Source organism: Nuphar pumila, chromosome 1, assembly GCF_984573655.1.
Source record: "Nuphar pumila chromosome 1, dmNupPumi1.hap1.1, whole genome shotgun sequence".
Lineage (NCBI taxonomy): Eukaryota > Viridiplantae > Streptophyta > Magnoliopsida > Nymphaeales > Nymphaeaceae > Nuphar > Nuphar pumila.
In genome coordinates this window covers 172,638,229-172,651,067 of record NC_143249.1, presented here as the reverse complement: position 1 = coordinate 172,651,067, position 12,839 = coordinate 172,638,229, and positions in this window count along the sequence as shown.

Sequence of the window (12,839 nt, the reverse complement as noted above, 5' to 3'; positions counted from 1 at the left end):
AAGACACTTAAGAGGAGAGGAAGAAAAGGTAATCCCTTTAGTAATATGTCACAAAAAACAACCTTTTATTTTCATTTATAATTAATCAAAAATAATAACACTTATTTATTTATAGAGTTTACCAAAGAATTATAAAAAAAATAAAAGATAAAAAATAAGAATCCAAATAAAAAAGTGTGTTCCTTTGGTACCTGTCAGACCAAGTCTCTTGGGTGGATCCAGAACGGCTTCTTGGGGTCGGATCTAAGACGGTATGTAACAATCCACCCCTTTTAAACTTGTCTTCTCCTCAAGGCAAAAGCTCTCTGAAATCTATTGTCGCAACTGATCCTTTATCACCTCCAAAGTCAAACACTAAGCGTGTAGTTTTCCAGCATGCCTTGATGGGCATGCCTTGATGGGACATGGGACATGGGACATGTAAAGTTTGGGTCTGATCTTGGTTTGGATATGAACTAGGTGGGGCTAATTTTGAATTATGGATTGAGTTGAAGCCTAGATAGGTATGAAAATGATTTTGGATAAGATCTTATTGGACTTGGTAAGTATATAGATGTGTATATGTGGGATCCATTTGGATTAAATAAAGTTTTGGGTTACATGGGTCATTGCGGGTCAGATTTAGACTTCAAAGAAGGGTCTGGGGTTGGGGTTGGGATTGAGTTGGGAACAGATTCTGGCTAGAAGAACCAATTTTTAAGCGTAAGTCATGGTAGATTAGAAGTGGTAGAGGTGCACCAGATGATGAGAACTGATTCTGTTTTTAATCGGTTCCTACCCACCCATCGTGAGTGGGTCTCTCACGATGGGGAAGGAGGCAGGTAGGGTGAAGTTAGGGTTAAGAAATCCTTCACTCGCCTCCTATGGTGGGGCCCCGTCGGGTGTAGTAGCCGATGATCATGGTTGTCGTCAGCTAGTGAGGGTCAATGGTGGCTTGTTGGCCATTCCCTAGTTGATGGTCCCAAAAGAGGGAGAGGATTGGTGGTTCTTTCCCTCGCCAATATGTTGTAAGCGTTGGGTGCTCCCATCAGCAGGTAAGGGTCACGCTCGCCAGCCATTTCCCAGTCAGCAACGTGAGGCGCAACTCGAGAAGGAGACATGCATGCGAAGGAGATGCACAATAGAAGAGGAGGAGAGCATGTGTTGCCCTCGCATGAAAGGATTGGGGGTGTTGCCTCTTGCGGTTAAGGAAGATGGAGAGATCGATGACTATCGGTGCGTGAGCACTGCAGATCCATTGATACCGAGAAGGTTCCTATCCACTAAGAAGGTCGTGGTCAGCCAGCGAAGTCATAATGAGAGAGAGAGATGTCACGTGGATGTTTGTGTTGCCCTTGCCCTCACCATGAACGAATATGATTAAGAAAGCGGGACAGCAATGGCCTCCTCATATCTGATAGAGAGAGAGGGAGCGGGAGCACCATCCTCACCGACTATCATCGACCTATGTGAGAGAGGGCCCATCAAAAAGAGATCAGTTACGAGCGTGGCTCTTCTCTGTCGTGATCAAGACGTTCGGACGATGTTGCTGATCAAAGATGATGAGGTCGATCAATGAAAGGTTGTTGTTGGTGATAGGACGACCGACTCTGATACCAATCTTAGAAACTTTACCATAAGGGAGAGAGAATTTCTATAAATCCAGCCTCTTGAAAACTCTGGCATGAGAAAAAACTGAGAAAGAGATAAATGTGTTATCAATCTAGATAACCTCTACACCAAATGGAACCATCAGCAGGGTAGAGGGAAAATATTGATCCTTCTAAGTGGGTTGCTGTTGAGAAAGACGTAGAAGAGAAGAGGGAGAAAATGTGTTCTTTCTAAAGATATGACATAAGAACATATGAAGAATAAAAAAGAATCAATCTACTATTTCATTCATAATTAATAAAGAATAATGACACTTATTTGTAGAGTCTACCAAAAAGTCCTAAAAAAATAAAAGACTAAAAAATAAGAATCCAAATATAAATGGGCATCCTCCAGATTGGGTCTCTTTGGCGGATTTGGATCCAAAATGACTTCTCGAAGTCGGATCTACGGTGGTTGATAACATGGAGCAATGAATGACTCTGCTCTTTTAATGGGGATGAGTTGTGAGCATTACCCAGTTGACGAGTTTGAAACTCAATGTTTGTTACCACAAGATCAAAGTTATTGTACTTTTCTAATGCACCTTCGAACCCGAAGATGCAAATCTCTAGGTCTCCCTATGTAACAAGTATTATAGAAAAATAAAACCCTAATCTTACTTTCAAATCTTGGATAAATTCAATATTCAAATACAAAGATTGACAAAATCTAAAATCTAAAATAGATCCTTATGAACTCGGGTCTTCTTCTATGCTCTTGCATCCTTCTCTCTGGGTTAGAAAATACTTTCCTTAAGTAGGTCTAAGGTTGGATCTTTGGGACCTAAGATGGGTTCAAGTAGATCCACTAAAATAGGTTTGGATCTATCAAGAGATTTTAGATCCAAATCATCCTTAATTGGATATGAGACTTCAAATATGTCTTGAATAGATTTAAACGAAGACTCATTTGGGGTTGGCTCTAACAAGGTATTATCTAACTATGTTTCATGTTTTTGGGGTCAAAGGCATAAATTGAATATTCAACTTGGCAAGTGACTTCTTCAATTTGATTCAGGTTGGCATTCCTTCTAGTACTTTGCATCTACGACTGAACTCTACGTCCATCCAGCATAACTGTACTACATCCCGATATGTGATAGTTGCTAAGAGGATTTTTTTGTGTTCTCGAATCTGGTTATGTTCAGAGGTGCATTCCACTGCATAAATCCAATCCAAGAATGCACTTGAACCGTCTTGGCCTATGAACTTAAGAGCATCCAACTCATCACCATATTGAGCATGAAATTGATACTCGACCCATTGATCTATCGTTCTTGATGAATGTTTGGATCTTGGGTCCTATACCTATTTTGGGTGCTTGGTTAAGGTCTGAGTATGGCCTTGATCCAATGAATTTTGGGTGATATTCGGTTTTAATGAAATTGGGTTTGGGTGGGTGAAATTTAGATTTGGGTTCATTAGAAGGGTTTGGGTAAGATTTTGGGTATTGGACTGAAACATGGTCCATTAAAAGATATAAAGATTGGAACCGGTTTTGGAATCCTAAACTGATTTCAGATAGTGAATTAAAAAATGTGGAGGGAAAGCAATCAGACATAACTGAACCAGTTCAGCTCCCATGACTCCACTCCGTGATAGAGAGAAGGAAAGAGGAGGAAGAGGATGGTGGGGCTAGGGTTTTGAGACCCACTCCCACCTCTTTGGCCAAGCTACTTGTGAGGCCACCGACCGAAAACTATGGATCCCATCAGTCTAGAATGGCTGGTGGCCACCATCCGTCGAGATCCTCGATGTGGTCGAACGTATAGAGATAGGAAGAAGGGACGGTGGAGGGTAACTCAGTAGGTCAACTACAACCGGCCTGGATTGTTACCAGTCATGGGTGGCTGGAATGCTCTTCATTGCAGACAAGTGAATGGTGGTGGCCAATGGAAGAAAAAGAAAATGAAGAGAAAGAAGGGAAAGAAGGAAGAAGATGGGGGCACACGCAATGGATCATCAAGGGTCGTGACCAATCTGTGGTGGCCGACGACTAGTTGGTGGTGGCGGTGGGTGTGGGAGAGTACGAGAATGGAGGTGGTGGTGGTGATGAGAAGTATGAGGGTGGTGCTTGCAGTGATGCAAAATAGGGAGAAAGGGAAGATGATCATGGTACTTGGGTCATTGTTGATCGCGACGAGTCAGACGCCTACATGGTATATTCAGTTGTGGTGGCCATCATGGGTAAGTACTGACTATGCAGCCAAGCAACTTTGTTTGTTAGAAGCCATGTAATCGTAAGCCATGATCAATCAATGTTGCTCTTTGAATTGAATACCTAGTGATTCTCCAATTTCGACAAGATCCTTACTTCAAAAAAATGGAGAAATTGATCCCTCACTCTGATACCAAATTGATTAACCTTTGAACCAAAGATGCAAAAAATATCTCTGCTACACTACTCATGCACAAAAATCCGAAGAAAGCAGGAAAAATACTAAAAGTTTTGCATAAAAGTCAGAGAAATTAATAAGTTTAATCATACATCTCCCTAATTCCCTCACATAACAAGTATTTATAGAAAAATAAAACACTAATCCTACTTTTGAATCTTGAATAAATCCAATATTCAAATATAAAGCTAAAATTTAAAATAGATCTAAATGGATCTGGGTCTTCTACTATGCTCTTGCATCATTTTCGATGGGTAAAACATACCTTTGAAGTTCTTATCAATTGGAGGCCTGCCAATGTGCGACACTGGGTTTTCTCTTTGTCCAAATGACAAAATAAAATAAAATAACAGACTAGGCAGCCTCTAATAACAACTAACAAGTAGTGCGGCAATTGCATCTCACTCTCTCATATTTGGATACATGAGCGACTCAACCCCTTCAAGTAAAAGTAAAAATAGTTCTACACTCAACACCAAGAGTGTCGCATCCATCTCTTCATGTATTTAGGGGTGTTACAAAAATTTGTTAGTGTTTTATTTTTTAACAATATTATTCTTTGTAAAAATTGGTTTTTAATTTCTTAATTCAATATTTCACTGATATTTTGAAAAAAAAAAAAGTGGAAAAAAGTTGTCTCTATGGCTACGTCATTAGGTCTTATTACAATCAATATACATTTGATCAGACAAACAGTTGAGCCCCCAAATTCTTTATTTTTGATAGTTAGATAGAGAATCTGCCTCCAAGAACAGATACCTAGTCGCGCTGTCATAGCAGCGCAGCGTAAAACTCAGTGGTGCTTACCCCTCACCCCTAAAGAGTCGCCATGTTTCAGCTTGCACAAGGAGTGACACTCATGATATTGAACCTAAAATGCCTGCCTAGCGGTCTATGCCCCACGCCATTACTACAAACCATATCGCGAGAATTACGAAAATCTTGCGATAATATAGCGAGAAATTGCCTGAAAGTTTAAAACGGCAATTTCTCATGAGATTTTCAAAATATCATGAGATTTATGAAAAAAAACATAAATACCGTGATTTAAACATGATATTTACGTTTTAAACTGCTATTTATCACAAAAAATCATGTTTTTTTATTTTAAAATAATTTTTATTAATATTTTCTTATAAAAACAATTTTTAAATTTTTAAATTTATTTTTTTTATTGCCAAAAAATGCAAGATTTATGGATTTTTTTTCAATTTCTCGCGAGTTTTTGAAAAATGAGAAATTGCCTATAAAAACGTTTGTCACTATGCTGCAAACCCCTTTGGGCCCCCTAAATTCTTGAACATCAGACAGCACAACAAAGCCCAAAGGGGATTAGAAATTGAATGTAGGCAAATCGCTCTTTTTGTTTCATAAATTGTCATTTGGCCACTACAGAGCAGGACCAATTAAGCTCGGTCCAGGTGGGTTCCTTTCACATAAGATACATCTTAGGTATACTTATACAATCTACATGATTCGTTTAATACAAGTTTTGGATCATGTACTTGCAACATGTAAACCAGTTATTCAAGGCATTCAAAGACCAACGATGTGCCAAAAATTTGACAACTCAAAAAAGGTTCTTACATCATAAAAAAAAGATCTGATGTATGATCCTTAGCAACGAAGCCCATGCTAAAAAATCTATGAGGTAGATTTGAGTCTATGATTTCTGCCTCAATAGCTTCTTACCTTTGTTAGTATCAAACATTTGCCTATACTTTGTATCACAGTGTATTTATAAAAAAAAAAGTTGAAAAGTTGGGCTTAAGCAACAGGTTGAATACATCTAGAGTTTCAAATTTAATCACTTTTGCAAATGAGCCAGCTTGAGCTCCAACTCTATTTTTCAAATCATATTACTGACAGCTGATATATATAATATGAGAACTGAAATACCAGTACTAGAAATATGGGTATTTCCAACACTTTTTTTGCAAATCCAACCACGTGGATGTGCTTGGCATGGTGAATTTGCTAGGAATCAACCGTTGGATCGTGTATTTTCGATGAAAAAAATATGATTTTTGAATGCTTGAATATTTATGAACATTATGAGCCATTGATTTTAAAGCCTTAAAAAAATCTCGTTTATGCATCAAAATTGGACGATTTAAGAGCGGGTTCTTATGAAACCAAGCATGCATATCACATCTGTACGGTTAGATTCAAGAGAAAATAACAAAAAATCCATCAAAATTATGGTCCACATGCTAATTCTCATATTTTCAGTTCTCATATTCTAGTGATTCTCTCTCTCTCTCTCTCTCTCTCTCTCTCTCTCTATATATATATATATATATATATATATATATATATATATATATATATATATATATATATATATATATTCACCTTCTAACCTTAAAAAAATCATATTTAGACACATTTTTGGGGTAAATCTGACCATATGGATGTGATCTCCATAGTAAAAACCTATAGATAGGATTTTGCAAGGACATAAAAATCAACTGTTTAAAATTTTTTTTTTTACATTATAAAATCTTAACTACACACCAAAAAAATTTGTTCAAAGAGTCTTTTTGTAAGTTTTTTACCATGGAGATCACATTTGTATGCTTAGATCTGCTGAAAAGTATCTCTAAATACAATTTTTTAAAGATGAGATCAGGTGGTTGAACCATTTTAGTGGGACCATCCCCTTTATATATATATATATATATATATATATATATATATATATATATATATATATATATATATATATATATATATATATATATATATATATAAATTTTTGATGCCCCATTTTTAGTTAGGTTTAAGACCCTCCAAAAATCACAGTTTAGGTGTTTTATGCTAGTTCTGAACCGTCGTTGCTTATTTATTACGAATTAAGCTTTGTTTCAAACTGATGTGATGCAAAAATATAAATATTTTATCATAAAATTTTAATACAATAGGGATGCACAACAAAACGAACCCGGCTCGGCTGGTTTAAGCTTGACTCAAGGCTATGAACTAAGTATTCAATGGTTCAGATGAAGCTTATATAAGGGGCTTTAGGGTTTCTTTTTATTTTACACTTGTGCCTCTGGCAATCTGCGTTGGTTGCAAGGTGGGTTCCACCTTAGCCCTCACCTCCACCTCTACATCATAAGCATCCAGTGTTTCAACGAGTCAGCGATACCAACCAACTGAGGCCTCCTCCACTGCTATTTGGGTTCCTCATCAGCCCTCACCTCACCTTCTCCTCCTCTGAGGTTCTGCGAGTGAGATGTTGCGACACCGGCACTTGGCATTTTAGTGAGGTGAGGTTTCTTGTGAACAGCTGGTTACACTTGCATGTTTCATTAATATCTTATCTTATTGCTTATTTATTTGCTTGGGAATTGGGGAATTTCATTTTCAAGATTATGAAGCAGATAGTATTGTCCTTGTAAAATGACGGGATTTTAAAAATGACACAATTTTTTGAAATCCTCCCCATGTCCAAAATTTTTAACTCTCTATTTTTTAGAACATTTTTACCCTTCTTACAAATGAACTTATTGATGTTCGTGCAATAGATACGTACATTGTCCGAAGGTCGCAACATCTCAATGAAAAAGCGATTCACATGAACATTTTGCAGACTTGATGAAATTCATACAAAGTATTTGTGAATATGGCTAACTTGAATCCCAATGATCATGCATAATTTGTTCATCATTTTATATATCTTGTATGCAAGATATACCACAAAATTAGCTTTTAAAAAAACCTATGTTTAACTGATATTTGTGCATTGTCTCGTAGGATAGCTTTTGTTATCAATTACAAAAAAAATAAACAAGTTTGGACTCATTTGAGTTTTTTAAAAAAGTTTAGTTTTATTAACAAGTTTTCAAAAAATAATTTTTGAAAAAAGTGGTTTTGAGAAATTATTAAAAATTAGGAAACTTGTTTGGAAAAGTTTTTTAAACCCCCCTAACCTAACTTAACATTATAAATAATAATGTTAAGAGAGGGGGTGTCCTCCCTTTCTGAAAAATACACCCTTCCTCTCTCTTCTAATATATATCTCTCTCTCCCTCTCTTTCTTCTTTCTCTTTCCCTTTTCTTCTTCTTTTCTTCTCCCTTTTCCTCGCCGATTTGAGTTTCTTTTTATCGAAGGTGCTGCATGATGGACGATCATCTTGGGAAGGCCGCTTTGATCTCCCCAATCCGTCAGAGGTTACCTCAAGTACTCCTCTTCTCCCCCTTCTCTTTACATTCCTGTATGTAGGATAGGTTTCTGAATTTATGAATGCATGTAGTTTTTAGATATTGCATATAGAATGATATTGATTTTCTGTATATAGGTTAGTGTTCTATTTGATTTAATTTTTTTATTTTCCTAAAGAAAATACAAAAAAAAAATCTTTGATATAAAATTAGATCTGCCATCATCGACATACCTGATCTGTTAGTCTGGAGCAAGTTCAACCCAAATCCAATCTGCCAGCGCAGATCCGATCAGCAGACTAGATCAGTCTAATCCGATTTGTCGAACCTTAATATTGTCAAATCAGACCAGATCAGTTTGGTTTTATATATTTTTTTAAATATGATCTTTGGGCAGCCAACAACTCATCTGATCTACCCAAACCCGATCTGCAGCCTGCTGATCTAGATCTGACTAGTTGCAGGCCAGAAAATTTGTTGCTAGACCTGATCCAGATGCGTAAAAAAAATAGCAGACTGAGTGTTGGCTGTCACGCAGACTGACTTAGCTTGATCTAGCAGATCTGCGTGGATGATGACACATCAACTGCAGATTTGTCAGATATCGATAGCAACTCAATAAATCCGATCTGATCTTGTTGTTACTAATCAGATTTAGTCAATCTGATCTGGCAGACTTGGCTAGATGGGCTAGATGGTGATAAGATCTGATCTGGCCTACTCAGTAATCTAGGTTGATTTGTCAGCCTAGATCTGTTGCACAGATCAACAACCGAGTAGATCTAACCAGACCTAGCCTAGACAGATGTATTGTATGTCAAGTCAAACCTGATCAACTTGTGAGCAGATCTGGTTAAATAGACTGAGCAGACTGATCTGCCAGCCCGATTACCCTCTTTGTTTTGCCGATCAGACTTAAAAGTGGGCTTGGTTGAATTTGATTCACGGGCTTTAACTGCTTTACTTTGGTCAGTTTGCTATTAGGTTAGGAGGTTATTGATTTTTTTAGTTTAGATTTTTTTCTTTTCTTCAGAATTAGATATACATAGATTTTTCTTTGGTTTTTTTAGATTTAATCTTTATTTTCTGTAACTAACATTAACTAAATTAGGTGGCCTAGTTGTGTTATTTGTTTTATGGTTTTGTGTTTTGCACATAGGTACAAGATTGTTGATTAAAATGCGACAGCGAGGGCCGTGCATGTGCGGACAACAAAAGCTAAAACACGATCGAACAGAGCCCTGCAAATTTTTGCTTTTCTTTATTTTTAGTTTTTTATGGCCTTGGGCTATTTAATTTATTGGGTTGTAATAATTTTATTTTTGCTCAAACCTCTGTAATAGGGCAGTCAATTTTATTTACATTTCATTTAAGACAATAAAGATTGTTCTGTGTGGAGTACAAAATTATAAACTCGTTCCCTAAGTTTGACCTGGACTTCACTACTAGTGTGAACCTGTTAATTTAAGATTTGATGCACAATTTGCACCGACAAGTTTTTATTAAAAATCTCTTTTAAAAATACCTTAAAGAAAAGTTGTATCAAATTTTTGGCGTCGTTGTTGGGGAACGACGATTTATGACTAAGTACTCACTTTATTACCTTTATTTCACGTATATTTAGGATTGATAGTTTGCTTTCGCATTTTTTTAGTATTGCCTACTTTAATTTCTGTTGATATCTAGGATTGTTTAGTTTGCTTTGGTTCATTAATTAGGATTGTTAGAACCACGTTGAGTGCAAACCATAGAGCCAACTTAAATTTTCTATACGGCCCACCTACGAGGGTACCATTTTAGGTGACCGAGCATGTAGTTTGCTTTCAAGCTCTATACTTGCATTTGAGTGGTGATTGTTTATTTTTTGTATTTTCTTGCTTTCTTCATAGTGTGGTTGATCGAGATTGCATGCTAGTGTAGGTAGAAAACCAATTTTTAGGATGTTTGCTATACCAGGTCTAATTGCGGTATATGCAATGGTGACGCTCCTAGAACCTCCAGCTCCAAATTGTGCTTCCCAATCCAAAACAGTTGTTTAGGAGCTGCTCGCCACAAGCTAGAGCAATGGGTGAGGATGTCCCAACACGCCCACTTAGGGAGTACTTTGTTCCTAATGAATACACCCCGTCCTCTTGCATCACAAGACCAGATGTAGGGGCAAACACCTTTGAGATCAATGCCAGCATTATTCAAATGCTTCGATCTTTGTATAAACTTAGCAATGAGGATCCTTATTGCCACCTTGATGAATTCTTAGAAATTTGCTCAACTATGCGAATTCACAACTTCAACGATGATGCCTTAAGGCTTCCGCTCTTTCCTTTCTTTTAGAAAGATAAGGCGAAACATTGATTGAAGTCCATTGACTCAATTAGAATTACCACATGGGAAAAACTTCAAAAATAATTTTTAAAGAAATGCTTTCTCAATGGTAAAACGAACCAGTATAGGAAAGCAATCACTAGCTTCCTGCAGTTGGAAGGAGTGCAATTCCATGAAACATGGGAAAGACACAATGACCTCTTGAGAAGATGTCTTCACCACCAAGTACCTAAATGGAAGTTGGTACATTATTTTTATGACGGTCTTATTGAGAAGAACCATCAAATGGTGGATGTTGATTGTGAGGGCACATTCATGCTAAAAAATAAAAATGAAGCATAGTCGCTTTTTGAAACATTGAGCGATAACTCCATGTACCATGCCTCATCTTCGAGGTTTGATAGGACCACATCCGATCCGAGTGGTCCTAAAAAGGGAGAAATTTTAGAAGTTGGGTTTAACCAAGAGTTGCAAATCAAAGTGGACCAGTTGGCTAGAAAAGTGAACCAACTGTTAGCCAACCAAACTACAATAAACCAAGTGAGTCAAGTGTGTGAGTGATGTGCTAGCCCTACACACTATATAACAGATTGTCCGGCAACACCTCATTATCTTGAGTTTGTTAAGGAACAAATGAATGTTGCTCAAGGTTTTGTCAGACCTGTGCATGATCCATATGCACCTACTTATAATCCAGGTTTACGAAACCACCTCAACTTTGCGTGGAGAAATCCACAGCAGCAACCCCCATATCCTTCTCAGTCCTAGGTTAGGTCAGGTAGCTATCAACCAAACTACTAGAGACCCAACTTCCCTCAAGTTCAGCATATGTTTAGCCAACCTTAGTCTCAAGAGTCTACCTCTAGCCAAACCTTTGAAGATAAAATGCTTCAGGCTTTTGCTGACATAAAGGCAAATTTGAATTCCCACACACAGTTAATAGCAAAACTAGAGATTCAGATGGAACAACTTGCCGAGGCATTAAGCATGCATAGCGAGGGGATGTTACCTAGCCAACCTATGATCAATCCTAGGGGAAAAGAACCTATCCATGGCATGCATATGACTGACTCACACCAAGAGCAGGCTAAGACTATCACTGCCCTTAGGAGTGAGAATGAATTTCATGGTACCAAGAAGACGACTAAAGAGTTTTAGAGACAAAAGAGTGATTAATCAGTCCCCTTAAATTTACCTCAGGAAAGTGGGAGGGCTTCACAACCTAAGCCTTTCAGATCGTATATACCCAAAGCCTTCTTTCCTGAAGCACTTGAGATGCCGAAGTCCTTTGGCAAGCAAGGAGTAAAAATGCAAGAGATGCTTGAGATATTCAAGCATGTACAAATAAACCTCCCCATGTTAGATGTCATTCAACAGGTGACTACTTATACAAAGTTTCTTAAATAACTTTATACACAGAAAAGAAAATTCAGATCTCTACCCAAGATCTTCTTGACTGAGAAAGTGAGCTCAGTGCTTCAGTACCAGGCTTCACCTAAACTCAAGGATCCTAGGACACCGATCATCTCTTGTATTATAGAGAACATAACCATAAAGCATGCTTTGATCGATCTTAGGGCCAATGTAAATATATTATCAGGTTTTCTGTATGATACTTTCGAGATTGAGGACATAAAACCCACATCGATCACCCTACAATTGGTCGACAGGTCTACCAAGTTTTCTCATGGAATATTGGTGGATGTGCTGGTCAAGGTCGAACATTTTTATTTTTCTGTTGATTTTATTATTCTAGATATGGAAGGCACTAATGTCAGTCGCCAGATCCACATCATTCTGGGCAGACCATTCTTGGCCACTGCCAATGCTTATATTAATTATCATACTGGGGCGATGGATGTCTCATTTGGCAACAAGAAAATGTGATTAAACATCTTTAATAATGTCATGAGACCGATAGAAAATGATGAATGTTTCCATGTGGATGACACTAATCCTCAATGGGAGCAACCTAATCCACCACAGTTGGAAATTTACATGAATGACTTTTTGGTTTATGGCTCATTAGTTGAGGATTGTCTCTATAAGTTTCAAAAAGTTCTTAAAAAATGCATAGAGACTAATCTCATTCATAGCTGGGAAAAGAGTCATTTCATAGACTAGCAGGGTATAGTGGACATGGCAAAGGATGAAACCATATATCTCAGACCTCTTGATTGAGCATGACCTTGAGTCCATTGATCTCATGGACGATGAAAGGTAAATTGAGATCCGTTTGGCTGAAAACGTAAAACTTAGCTCTTTTTGGGAGGCAACCCATATGATTTTTGAGAAACTCGAAAACTAATGATGTTGTAAAAGA